General features: G+C 33.7%; 1 protein-coding gene and 1 long non-coding RNA gene across 5 annotated transcripts in view; one reads left to right on the plus strand and one right to left on the minus strand.

Annotated features, from left to right (window-relative positions):
* Nucleotides 1–12,797, plus strand: part of GPC5 (glypican 5) — a 1,444,351-nt gene that overhangs the window by 455,947 nt on the left and 975,607 nt on the right. The window lies entirely within an intron of this gene.
* The window catches only part of LOC118147865 (uncharacterized), a 29,181-nt gene continuing 26,788 nt past the window's right edge, over nucleotides 10,405–12,797 (minus strand). Inside the window, exon 3 of the long non-coding RNA XR_004734525.3 lies at nucleotides 10,405–11,040. This is a non-coding gene — a long non-coding RNA (uncharacterized LOC118147865). The remainder of the gene's footprint in view (nucleotides 11,041–12,797) is intronic.

Consider the following 12,797-nt stretch of genomic DNA (forward strand, 5'->3'; position numbering starts at 1 on the left):
ATGGTGTAGCCTCTGGCTTAGTAGGCTACAAACCTGTCCTGTTACTGTAGTGAACACTGTAGGCAACTGTAGCACAGTGGTAGGTATTTGTGTATATAAACAGATCTAAACATGGAAAAATACAATGAAAATACAATCTAGAAGGAAAAAAAATTCACCCATATGGAGAACTTAGCAGGAGTGGAGCTTGCAGCACTGGAAGTTGCTCTAGGTGAGTCAATGAGTAAAGAGTGAATGTGAAGACCAAAGACATGACCATACACTACTGTAGATTTTATAAACACTGTGCACTTAGGCCACATTAAATTTAGAAAATGTTTTCTTTGTTACACAAAAAATTAACCTTAGCTCACGGTGACATTTTTACTTTACAAACATTAACTGTTTTAATTTTTCTTTCTTTATAGTCTTACTTTAAAAGCTTTTTTCTAATTTAAAAATTATTTGTTTATACTTGTTTTATTATTTGGTTAAAAAAAAGACTTGGAAACAACCCAAATGCCCATCAATGGTAGACTGGATAAAGGAAATGTCACATATGTATACCATAGAATACTATGCAGTCATAAAAAACAATGAGTTCATGTCCTTTGCAGGAACATGGATGAAGCTGGAAACCATCATTCTCAGCAAACTAACACAAGAACGGAAAATGAACACTGCATGCTCTCACTCATAAGTGGGAGTTAAACCATGAGAAAACATGGACACAAGGAGGGGAGCATCACACACGGAGGGCTGCCAGGGGGTGGGGTTTAGGGGAGGGATAGCATTGGGAAATACCTACTATAGTTGACAGGGTGATGGATACAGCCAGCCACCATGGCACGTGCATACCTATGTAACAAACCTGCATGTTCTGCATGTGTACCCCAGAACTTAAAGTACAATTTAAAAAAAAAGAAAAAACTAGGATTCAAACATTCATTAGCCTAGGCCTACACATGGTCAGGATCGTCAATATCACCATGTTTCACTTCCACATCTTATTCCATTGAAAGGTCATCCAGGGCAATGACATGTATAGAGCTTTCATTTCCTATGATAACAGTACCTTCTTTAAAGATACTTCCTGAAGGTCCTAGGTGTCACTTTTTTAGAAATATGTCCATGGCATTTCACTTGCTTTTCGTTTTTCTTTTCTGTTCTCATAGATTTTCTTATAAGCAAATAATGTATTGTGAACATTTCTGATAAGGAAAATCTTTTGGTGTTGGGGTCCATGTTTTAAAACCTTTTAAAGAGCTTGTTGAGATCTGCAAAAGCTACTGAGCCCATCACTGTGCATTTTCTTGGGAATTTGTTTATTTACACCAGCCTACCCATAAACATGTGAATAATGGTTGAACTGTAGTGATAACTAAAACTAGGACCTCAACAAGTAATAGGAATTTTTTTTTTAGCTCCATTATAACTTTAAAGTGCCCACTGTGGTATATGTGATCCATCATTAGCCAAACATTGTTATGTGGGGCATGCCTATACTTTTATGATATAATACAGAACTTGGAGAGCTTCATTTCAAATATATATTTTCATTATGAAACATCGGTTGAGTTCCTATGCTAGGACAGGCACCACTCTAGGCTTCAGAACGACAGCACTGAACCAAACAACTGAAGTCTCGGGGCCGGGCGCGGTGGCTCACGCCTGTAATCCCAGCACTTTGGGAGGCCGAGACGGGTGGATCACGAGGTCAAGAGATCGAGACCATCCAGGTCAACATGGTGAAACCCCGTCTCTACTAAAAATACAAAAAATTAGCTGGGCATGGTGGCGCGTGCCTGTAATCCCAGCTACTCAGGAGGCTGAGGCAGGAGAATTGCCTGAACCCAGGAGATGGAGGTTGCGGTGAGCTGAGATCGCGCCATTGCACTCCAGCCTGGGTAACAAGAGTGAAACTCCGTCTCAAAAAAAAGAAAAAAAAAAAAAAAAAAAAAAAACTGAAGTCTCTGCCCTTGTGTAGTTTACACTCTAGTGTGGTAGTTTATTAGTATTATTCATCTATATATGCTACCTTTCATGAATAGTTTTCACCCTATATACAGTCAGTATGGCAAGTACAAGTGTTTCCACGGACTGAGCAATGTATTGAATGGTAAATTAATGAAAATTTTTTTTAAATTACAGGAATAAGTTGATGTTAAATTGAAAGATGTTAAAAATTATTCAAGAAACTTTCATATTCAGTCTCTAACTTTTCAAGTTATTCTTTTGGGGTTTTTCTTTCTCATCGGGTGTATAACGCTTGATGTGGATGAGACTTTCTTGAAAGAATTTTATTCCTTTTTTCACTTGAAATATCATTGTTGACTTGGCAGATATATTGATCAGCAGCACGGAAAATTAGGGGTAATTTTTTAAAGCAGAACAGAAAATTAAGGTACATCTTAGAAAAGTGATTCTCCTACCCTTACACCAAGACACAATAAGCCTATCCACTGGCATTGCAGCATGAGGAGATTTATGACAGCTTCCATTGGTTTAGATATGGCTAAAGAATTAACAGAGGGTTGGTTGGCATTCTAATGAATGGGAAATCTAACAAACTTCTAGAAAGGTAATCAAATGATTGTCTATTATTCTTCATGCCTCTGAATGATGAGTGTGTTTTCCAACAATATTTAGGAAGTTGACTTTGAAATATTTAACCTAAAAGGATTTTACAGTTCTTTGAATCCTTATTGAAAATGTCTTGATATCAGCTTAGTCATGTTAGAATAGAAAATAAAGTCATTCAAGAAATTTATACTAGAGATAACCATTTCTAGGTCATAACATTTTATTGGATACAATCAGAAAATGTGGTATGATTGGCAAACCCTACATTGGGTTTTGAAATTACTGTGCTACCAGTATGTTCCAATCAATGAGAACCTTTCAGCTATGAACTTTTATTGATTTTTATTGCTCAGAATTACATAAATAGCTTTCCCTAAGTCTTCTAATTTCACTATGGTTATTTTTTTTTCCTGAAATCTCTGCTGTTAGAAGGTTTATTTATGCACTTACTCTGTTGCTTTCCAACCCCTTCATGGTTTAAGCCAAGAATAGGTACCAAACTTCTATGAGCTAGCAGGAAAAAGAGGTGCCATAACCAATTAAATCGTTCTCTAAACAGTTATAGTATGAATAGTTCTATAATCAGATCAATACATTTTAGGTTTTCAGAACAAATTAAGATATTGAAAATGTCTTCCTTTTTTAGTTTTAGTTTTTGTGGGTACATAATATATATATATTTCTGGATACATAATAGGTATATATATTTATGGGGCCTATGAGATATTTTGTTACAGGCATGCAATATGCAATAATTACATCATGGAAAATTCGGTCTACATCCCCTTAAGCATTTCTCCTTTGTGTTAAGAACAATACAATTAAACTCTTAGTTATTTTAAAATAATTAAATGATTGATTCTAGTCCACTTGCTGTGCTATCAAATATAATAATATGTCTTATTCATTTTTTCTAGTTTTTTTTTTTTGTACCTATTAACCATTTCCACTTCCTCCCTACATTTCCACTTCCTCCCTACATTTCCACTTCCTCCCTACATTTCCACTTCCTCCCTACATTTCCACTTCCTCCCTACACCCCACCCCGATCCCCATGCTACTCTTCCAGGGGTATTGTAACTGTCCTGTTCTTTATCTCTATGAGTTCAATTGTTTTGGTTTTTAAAAGATACTGAAAATTTCAACCAAGAAAAGCAAAAATAAGCAAGTACTCCCATCCAATCACACTACAAATTGAATTCATTTTGAATAAATAACTGAAACATTTAATTGCTTACTTTCACTTTAAAAATGTATGTAAAATCTAACCCTCAAATTTATACTGTTGATAGACATGCTTTCAACATTTGTTTAAAAAATAGGAGTTTAGTTTCTAGAGTTAACATATGATAGTTAAAATGAGAATTCAGCACTTTCATTTTTTTCTGTTCTCTAAGATGTTAACTATTTTTTGTTGCCTGGAAATGTGAATAAATGTATTAAATAGCAATCTCATTGCATATAGCAATTAATGGTAATAAAATTGAAACTTCTCTATTGGTATTTTTTAAGATGCTCATTTGAATTTTTTAATCCTGTTTTCAAACTTTATAGTCAAATTTTGGAAAACATAACAGCAAAATTTGATAAAGACAATAGCTAATAGATGTTGCTAGACTTTATCTTCTGTACAGATGAGTTTTAACATGCTTTTCTAAGTAGCTCCTAGTAACCCTGCAATGAAACCAAAAAAACAGGTATGGCTTCAAACTTCATTGGCTTTTTAGCTCTTAAGAGAATAGTCATATCTAAGCAATGAAATTTTGTTTAATCTACCTTAAAATATCTGTAAAATGTATACTTTCCCACTAGCCATTACAGCTATGGCAATCTACATTCAAACATGCATATAAAATTAGCCGTCTTTTCCTGATATTATGGAGTTATGGAAAATTAGTTCTAATGCCTATTTTATATGAAGCATGGTACTTTCCTACTGTGAAAATAGTGAAGTTCTAAATGGATATGTGAATCAGAAGCAACATTGGCAAAATTCTCTAATAATCTAAAACTAACATGTAGAATCAAATCCTTGATTAATGCAACCAGACAAGTTATTGCTAGGACATGAGATGGAAAGCTTGACGGTTTTTCATGATATGGGTCTCAAGTTTCATGGTATTTCAAAATGCCTTAACTCTGAAGACATCAATGCTGCTGCTTGTAGATCTCTGATGCCTGCAGAACCTATACCTTAAATATTATGCTTTTCTTGATGATTCAATCTAGTACTGACTTTTCAATTTTAGTTTTTTATTATTATGTATTGAGGGAAATTTTATGTAAATACATAGATTTTAGATATATAATTCAATGACAAATATATATAAATTAATGTAGTCAAAACTTAAGATACAGAATATTTCTACTCCCTAGAAAGTTCCTTTTGTCCCCTTTCAGTCATTTCCCAGCTCCAATAGCCAACATCCTTTCCAAAGTCTATATTCATGTATTAATTTTGTCTGTTCCTGAACTTCATTTGTGTCTCACGATTTTTGTTTTGTATATATTCTTGAGATTCATTCATGTTGTGTGTATTAGTATTTCATTATTTTCATTGCTAAGTCATATTCCATTGTATAGTTCATTGTTTTCATTGTTAAGTAGTATTCCATTGTACAGATATAGACATTTTTACAAAATCTGTTTTTCTTCGAATGAATATTGGATTTTTTTTTCAAAGTTTCCTCTACTTTCCGTAGTCGTGCTATAAACAGCTATGTAAAAGTTTTTCTGTGGAAATTCAGTTTATCTTGGGTAAAGACCTAGGAGTGAAATTGATAAATGAGGAAATATTTTTATGTTCAACTTTGTAAGAAACTGGATTAGTTTTCAAAAGTGTGTATTTTAGTCTTCCGTCATCAAATTATGAGAGGTGGAATTGTTCATCATATGGTCATCAACATTTAGTGTTGTCATTTTTTCCATTCCACAGTGAGCAACTCTTTGTGGTTTTAATTTGTATTTACACAGAATTAAAGATGTTAGGCATATTTTTATATGCATCTTGGCCATTTGTATATCTTTTTAAAAATATCTGTTCAAGTTAGACATTAGGATATCTTTTTCTTATTGATGAATAGGATTTCTTTACATAGTCAAGCTCTTTTTCAAGTATATGTATTTTGAATATCTATTCTAGTCTGTAGCTTGCCCTTTTGTTTTCTTAATAGAGATTTATTTCTTTTTCATTTTTAAAGAAATCCTGTCAATATAAATTTATTCTTCTCTGTGTCCTAAGAAATATTTCTTTCTTGAAGATGGGGCAGATTTTCTCCTACGCTTTATATCAGAATATTTATAGCTTTAGACTATACACCTAAATCTATTATATACCTGAAATTTATTTGTGTGTTATGATGTAGGGCTTAAGTTGTTTTTTGTTTTTATTGATTTATGAAGTGGTTATCATTTATTAGAAAGATTTTTTTCTTTCCCATTTGAATTGGGTTGGTGCCTTTGTTTAAAATTAAATGGTCAAATATGCATTTGTATATTTTTATTCTTCTCTATCAGTCTGTTTATCTTCCCAAACACCAACATCACTTTGTCTGGTTCAGGATAGCTTTCGACATGTATTCAGCCAGGAATAATAATTTCTCCCAATTTATGCTTCATTATAATTTTTATCTATTATAAGTCCTTGCATTTCTATCTAAATTTTAAAAATAAATGGCCAGTTTTTTCAAAATAGCAGATCGGATTTGATTGAAACTTAATCTAATAACCAAATAGAAAACTGGCATCTTAACACGATTGAGTCTTCTAGTTTATTAACGTGAATTTAGGTCTGATTAATTTTCCTCAGAAATAGTCGTTTTCAGGATAGTATTACTGCATACGTTTTATTATGTTTTGAATATAGCAAATATCATTTTTAAAAATATCTAATTTTACATACTGGTCTGATGTCTTGTTTTATACATTTCTTGTTTTATACATAAATGACTGTATTGTCTGTGCATAAAGATTTCTATGGCTGCTGTTATTTTTCTTTTTCCAAATTTTGTATTTCATTCCTTTTTTCTTGCTTTTTAATACAGCTCAAACCTCAGCACACCGTTAAATGTAAGTTACAAGGACATACATACTTGCCTCGTTCCCAATGTTAGGAAGAACACATTTAATATGTAGTCATTAAGTATGACATTTGATATATGATTATGTAGATGCTTCTAATATTTAAAAAAGTTTCCCTTAGTCTACTCTGAGGTTTTATCAATAATACTTATATAGTTTTGTCAATAGAATTTTCTGTATCTATTCAGATCACTATATGGATTTCTTTTAATAGGTTCAAATACGTTAGTTAATTTTTGGGTGTTAAAATAACTTTTTATTACCACAGTACTCCCCAGTTAATCATTATCTATTTCATATGTATTATCAGAATTGATTTACTAATATATATATTTTTAGCTTTGTATCTGGGTTCAAAAATTATGGTTGTTTATTATTGTTTCTGGTAATGTCTTTACTAAGTTTTGCAAACATGAATAATTTGATTACTTTATTTCCAATTTGCATGTCCCCTTCTTTCTTTTTTTTTTTTTTTTTTTTTTTGACTGATAGCTCTAGCTAGAACTTGCTTAGGATTTCTAGTACTATGTTGAATAGCAGTGATGAAAGTGGGTATCCTTTTCTTGTTCCAAGTCATGGAGGAAAGGCTTTCAGTTTATCCCCATTCAGTATGATACTAACTGAGGGTCTGTTCTATATGGCTTTTATTATGTTGTGGTATGTTTCTTCTATACACAGTTTTTTGAAAGCTTTGATCATGTAGGGATGTTGAATTTTATCAAATGCTTTTTTTTTTAGCATCAATTGAAATGATCATGTGGTTTTTGCTCTTCATTCTATTGATGTGATAAATCACATTAATTGATTTTCCTATGTTTAACCATCCCTGCATCCCTGGGATAAATCTCACTTGGTCATGATGAAAAGATCACATCTTTTCAATGTGTTGTTGAATGCAGTTTGCTAGTATGTTGCTGAGCATCTTTGCATCAATGTTCACTAGGAATACTGACCTGTAGTTTTACTTATGTGTCTCCGGTTTTGGTATCAGGGTAATACTGACCTTGTAGAATGAGTTTAGAAATATCCCCTCCTCCTCTATTTTTCACAGTAGTTTGAGTAGGATTGGTATTAGTTCTTTTAAAAATATTTGGTAAAATTCAGGAGTAAAGCTGTCAGGTCCTGGGCTTTTCCTTCCTGGGAAACTTTTTATTATGTTTCTATCTCATTACTTATTGGTCTTTTCAGGTTTTGGGTTTCTTCATGGTTCAATCTTGCTAGGTTGTCCATGTCTAATGTATCTATTTTAGATTTTCGACTTTATTGGCCTATAGTTGCTCCTGTTAGCCTCTAATGATCCTTAGAATTTCTACAGTATCAATTATAATGTCACATTTTTCATCTCTGATTTTATTTATGTATTTACTTTATTTATTTATTTTAGTGTGCCTAAGGTTAGTAGGTTTGATTTATCTTTTTAAAAAGCAAACTTTTCGTTTTGTTGATATTTTGTATTTTTTCATTTCAATTCATTAATTTCTGCTCTGCTCTTTATTCCTTCCTTTCTTCTATACTTATTTTGGGTCTGATTTACTCTTGCTTTTCTAGTTCTTTAAGATGTATCATCACGTTATTTATTTGAGGTTTTTCACTTTTTTGATCTTGAAAAATATAGGTGTAAATTTCCTTCTTACTACTACTTTTTGCTGTATCCTATAGGTTTTGTTATGTTGTGTTTCCATTTTCATTTTCTTCAATACATTTTTCAACTTCCTCTTAATTTCTTTTTGAAATCCTAAGGATCATGAGCAACCAGAGGCCAATAAATTAGAAAACCTAGAATAAATTGATACATATAGATACAGAAAAATTCACATTATCAATGCATTCTTAAATATGCTTTGGTAATTGGTCTCTTTTAAGAACTTTAAGCTGCCAAATTTGTGAGTATAGAATAGTGCATAACAGTTATTATCATTTAAATATATAGGTTCTGTGATCCTATTTATTCTTTTATCAGTCCTTTTTTTCCTAGTCTTTCTAGGATTTAACAGCTTTATTGATCCTTTCAAAGGAATTGTGTGAATTTACTATTTACTTTCAATTTCATTTATTTCTTTCATTACCTCTGTTTTATCAAATTAGATTTTAATTTGTTTCTTATTTTTGTATTGACTTTTAAACTTATGTTTTTTTCCAATACAAGAATTTAAATAAATTATCCTCTCAATTTAACTCTATACCATAAATATATAACTGTGTTATTACCATAATTTTGTTTTATTTTTTTTAATTGATGGATAATAATTGTGCATATTTATGGGTACATAATAATGTTTCAATACCCATAATGTATATATGTAATTACCCTGATGAAATCATGGTAATTAGCATATCCATCATTGCAAATATTTATAATTTCTTTGTTTTGGGAATATTCAATGTACTTTGCTAACTATTTGAAACTATATATCATTGTTAAATACTGTCATACCATAGTGGTATAAGCATTAGAACTTATTCCTCCTGTTATATTTAAGCGAGTTACAGAAGAAGTACCACACTTTGAGTTTAAATTACGAGTCCTTCATTGCCGTCGACTGAAAGATGATGGCTAATGCTTAAAATTCTCTCCGCCCGAGGAAGGGGTTTTGTTTTTTTTCTAATACCTAGGCTAGGATAGGAGTGGGGGAGCCTAGCTGAAGCAGAATTTTACAGAAGCAGAACAAGCATGTAAGTAGGAGGAGGCTGGTAACCAGGAGGCAGGAGATTTTCATAGTTGCTGGTTACTAAGAGTATTTCTATACAATTATTAAGGGGGGTAGTGGGAGGACTTTCCATACAGTTAATTACTAAGAGAGGTATTTACAATAGCAGGGGTGCTTGCCAAGCTGAATACAGTTACAATGGTGACAGGTACTAAGAACAGTATCCTTCAAACTTTAACAGTTCCAGGCTCTGAGTACAGCATGACCCAGTTATGCACCTAAGGGGGCTGTAGTAGGGAGGGAGAAGCTAGGCTGGAGCTTACAGCTAAGATGGAGTTAGATAGGCTAGCACAAGTTAGGTTATTACACTCCTATCTAGCTTTAATTTTAAATCTTTTAACAAATCTCTTTCTATCCCTCCCTTCCCCTTACACTTCTCTAGCATCTTCTGTTTTACTTTTAACTTCCGTAAAATCAAAATATTTTAGCTTCCACATATGAGTGAGAACCTGCAACATTTAGCTTTCTTTTCCTGGCTTATCTCACTCACGTAATGTTCTCCATTTCCATATTTCCATGCACGTTGCCATGAAGGACAGGACTTTCTTCTCTTTTATGGTTGAATAGTACTCCATTGTGTATATGTACATTTCCTTCCTCTCTTTCTTCCTTCCTTCCTTCCTCCCTTCTTTCCTCCCTTCCTCCCTTCCTCCCTCCCTCCCTGCCTGCCTAACTTCCTCCCTTCCTCCCTCTCTCCTTCCCTCCCTCCCTCGCTTCCTCGCTTCCTCCCTTCCTCCCTTCCTTCCTCTCTCCCTCCCTCCCTCGCTTCCTCCCTCCGTCCCTCCCTCCCTCCCTCCCTCCCTTCCTTCCTTCCTTCCTTCCTTCCTTCCTTCCTTCCTTCCTTCCTTCCTTCCTTCCTCTCTCCCTCCCTCCCTCGCTTCCTCCCTTTCTCTCTTCCTCCCTTGCTCCCTTCCTCCCTTCTTCCCTTTCTCGCTTCCTCGCTTCCTCCCTTCCTCCCTTCCTTCCTTCCTCTCTCCCTCCCTCCCTCGCTTCCTCCCTCCCTCCCTCCCTTCCTTCCTCCCTCCCTTCCTCCCTTCCTCCCTTCCTCCCTTCCTCGCTTCCTCCCTTGCTCCCTTCCTCACTTCCTTGCTTCCTTGCTTCCTCCCTTCCTTGCTTCCTTGCTTCATTGCTTCCTTTCTCTCTTTCTTTGTTTTTGGGATGGAGTCTTGCTCTGGAGTGCAGTGGCGTGATCTTGGCTCACTGTACCCTCAGTCTCCCGAGTAGCTGACTTCTATTTTGTTATTATTCTCTATTTCTAGATTCTGTTAATGTTGCTTTTCCTAAAGGGTAATAGGAATTTTATCTGTTTCTTGATTCATTTTTGTATATTCCTTCAAATAGATAGTTTTATCCCTTACTCTACTTTTAGTACATAGTACCTAGTGCAGAACATTAATATATATTGAACACCAATATTTGTTGAACAAATGACTGAAAACGAATCTATGAATCTGTCCTGCTATCACAAAATTGTGTGTGTGTGTGTGTGTGTGTGCATATATAATTTTTTTTCCTATAGGGATACCATCAACTGCAAAGTTGTCTAAGCCAAGAGTTCCTGCTAGAACTGATGAAAACTCATGCATCCTCATTGTTCAGAGCCTGTGTTGCTCACCTGGGGCTGTAGTTACAGGCTGACCATTCCTTCCGGTTAATATCTGAGAGGAAGAATCATGTAGTGAGGAGATAACTGTGAGGGAATAAAATAGAAACCCTTAAGGGCAAAAGCCCAGCCTGGATTTCTTTTAATGATTAGCGAATTAAAAGATTTAATCATTAGAGGTCATTAGTGTTTATTACATAAAAAGTAAGCTGACAAAATACATAACTGAGTTATATGCACATATCCTGTTGGTTCTATTTCTCTGGAGAACTCTATTAAAGAAGTTATTATTTACATGTGCACTGACAAATATGTCTAAAGATTGTCTGAACACATATAAATTTATATCAATGATCATATTTAGTTCATTCTTATTGGGGGTTCATAGAATGAATGATAAAAGGAGATTCTGTCCCCTATTGAAGTGTTTGTGAAGTTACATGCCAGAGTTTTGGAAACTGAGGAAAAGGCTGAGCTTAAATAATCTTATAAGCAAACTCAATGCTTGAATGTAAGATAGTACTTTTCTTTGAAAGATCTGGAGGATTTCATAATGACTTTTACTTTGCTAATTATTGCTACATTCACATGTAAATAAAGTTTACTTAGGTAAGTGCAAGTAAATCATGCTTTTTCTCTGTCTTATTTTAATCCTGATTTTTTTTACTTTGCTTTTACAGGAAAATATTCATTATTATGTTTAAATTATTGAATCTATTGTATTCTTTAGATGCATTAGAACTTGGTGAAATATTAAATGTAAATAGCTCATGTTTTATATTATACCAAACAGGACCCATGTAGCAACTCTGGCCATATTATTTATAAGTGGTATAATATAGTTAGCTTTAGAAAAATAAATGTAGGGACTATAAGCTGTGACTAAATATAAGCAAAAGTTACTTTACGTTTTAAGTAATATTAAATACCATTACAACATTAAAAGAAAGTACTTTTCCAATTAAGGACTTGCAAAACTTTGATTAAAAATAAAACATGCTATTTTAAAAGGAGATAGAATATCCAAAGTTTTCAAGTTAAGTTATTGTAAGCATATTCAGAAAAGGATATTTCAAACCAATATTTTGAATATTTGATTTTGGAATTCTGAAACTGAAGCTATCCACACATTATAGCAAACAGATTTTTACAATTTGTTTTGTCTTAATTTTTTTTTTTTTTTTTTTAGAGGAATCTCTCTCTGTCCATGCTGGGTGCAGTGGCGTGATCTCTGCTCATGGCAACATCTGCCTCTCAAGTTCAAGTGATTTTTCTGCCTCAGCCTTTGTAGTAGCTGGGACTACAGGCACTAGCCACCACACCCGGCTGATTTTTGTATTTTTAGTAGGGATGGGGTTTCATCATATTGGCCAGGCTTGTCTTGAACTCCAGATCTCATGATCTGCCTGCCTCATCTTCCCAAAATGCTGGGATTACAGGTGTGAGCCACTGTGTCCAGCCTGTTTTTGTCTTAATTTTAAAGTAAAATGTTAATTCATTTTGTGGGATTACTTTGGCAAACCTGGGAGATCCCCAAACAAATTTTTTAAAGTTTTTTCTATTCTACTTTGTTTTCTACTTTCTCTTAAATAAAAGTGTATCTCTTGTACAAATAAATACTATGAATTATAGTAATGATAAATTATGATTTTCTTTGGTGAGGGTCAGTTCTCCTAGACAGTGGTTTAGCTAATGCCAACTATTTGGCATAAGAATCTGTAGCAATGGAGAGGTGAAGAAGAGCTAAAGGAAGAATAAGAAAGACAACAGCATCTTTCAGAAGGTCCTCTTAAAAGGGATCATTTCCGGTTTTTTTTTTTTTACAAGTTATAACCTCACTACAC

The sequence above is a fragment of the Callithrix jacchus genome, chromosome 1 (genome assembly GCF_049354715.1).
Source record: "Callithrix jacchus isolate 240 chromosome 1, calJac240_pri, whole genome shotgun sequence".
Classification (NCBI taxonomy): domain Eukaryota; kingdom Metazoa; phylum Chordata; class Mammalia; order Primates; family Cebidae; genus Callithrix; species Callithrix jacchus.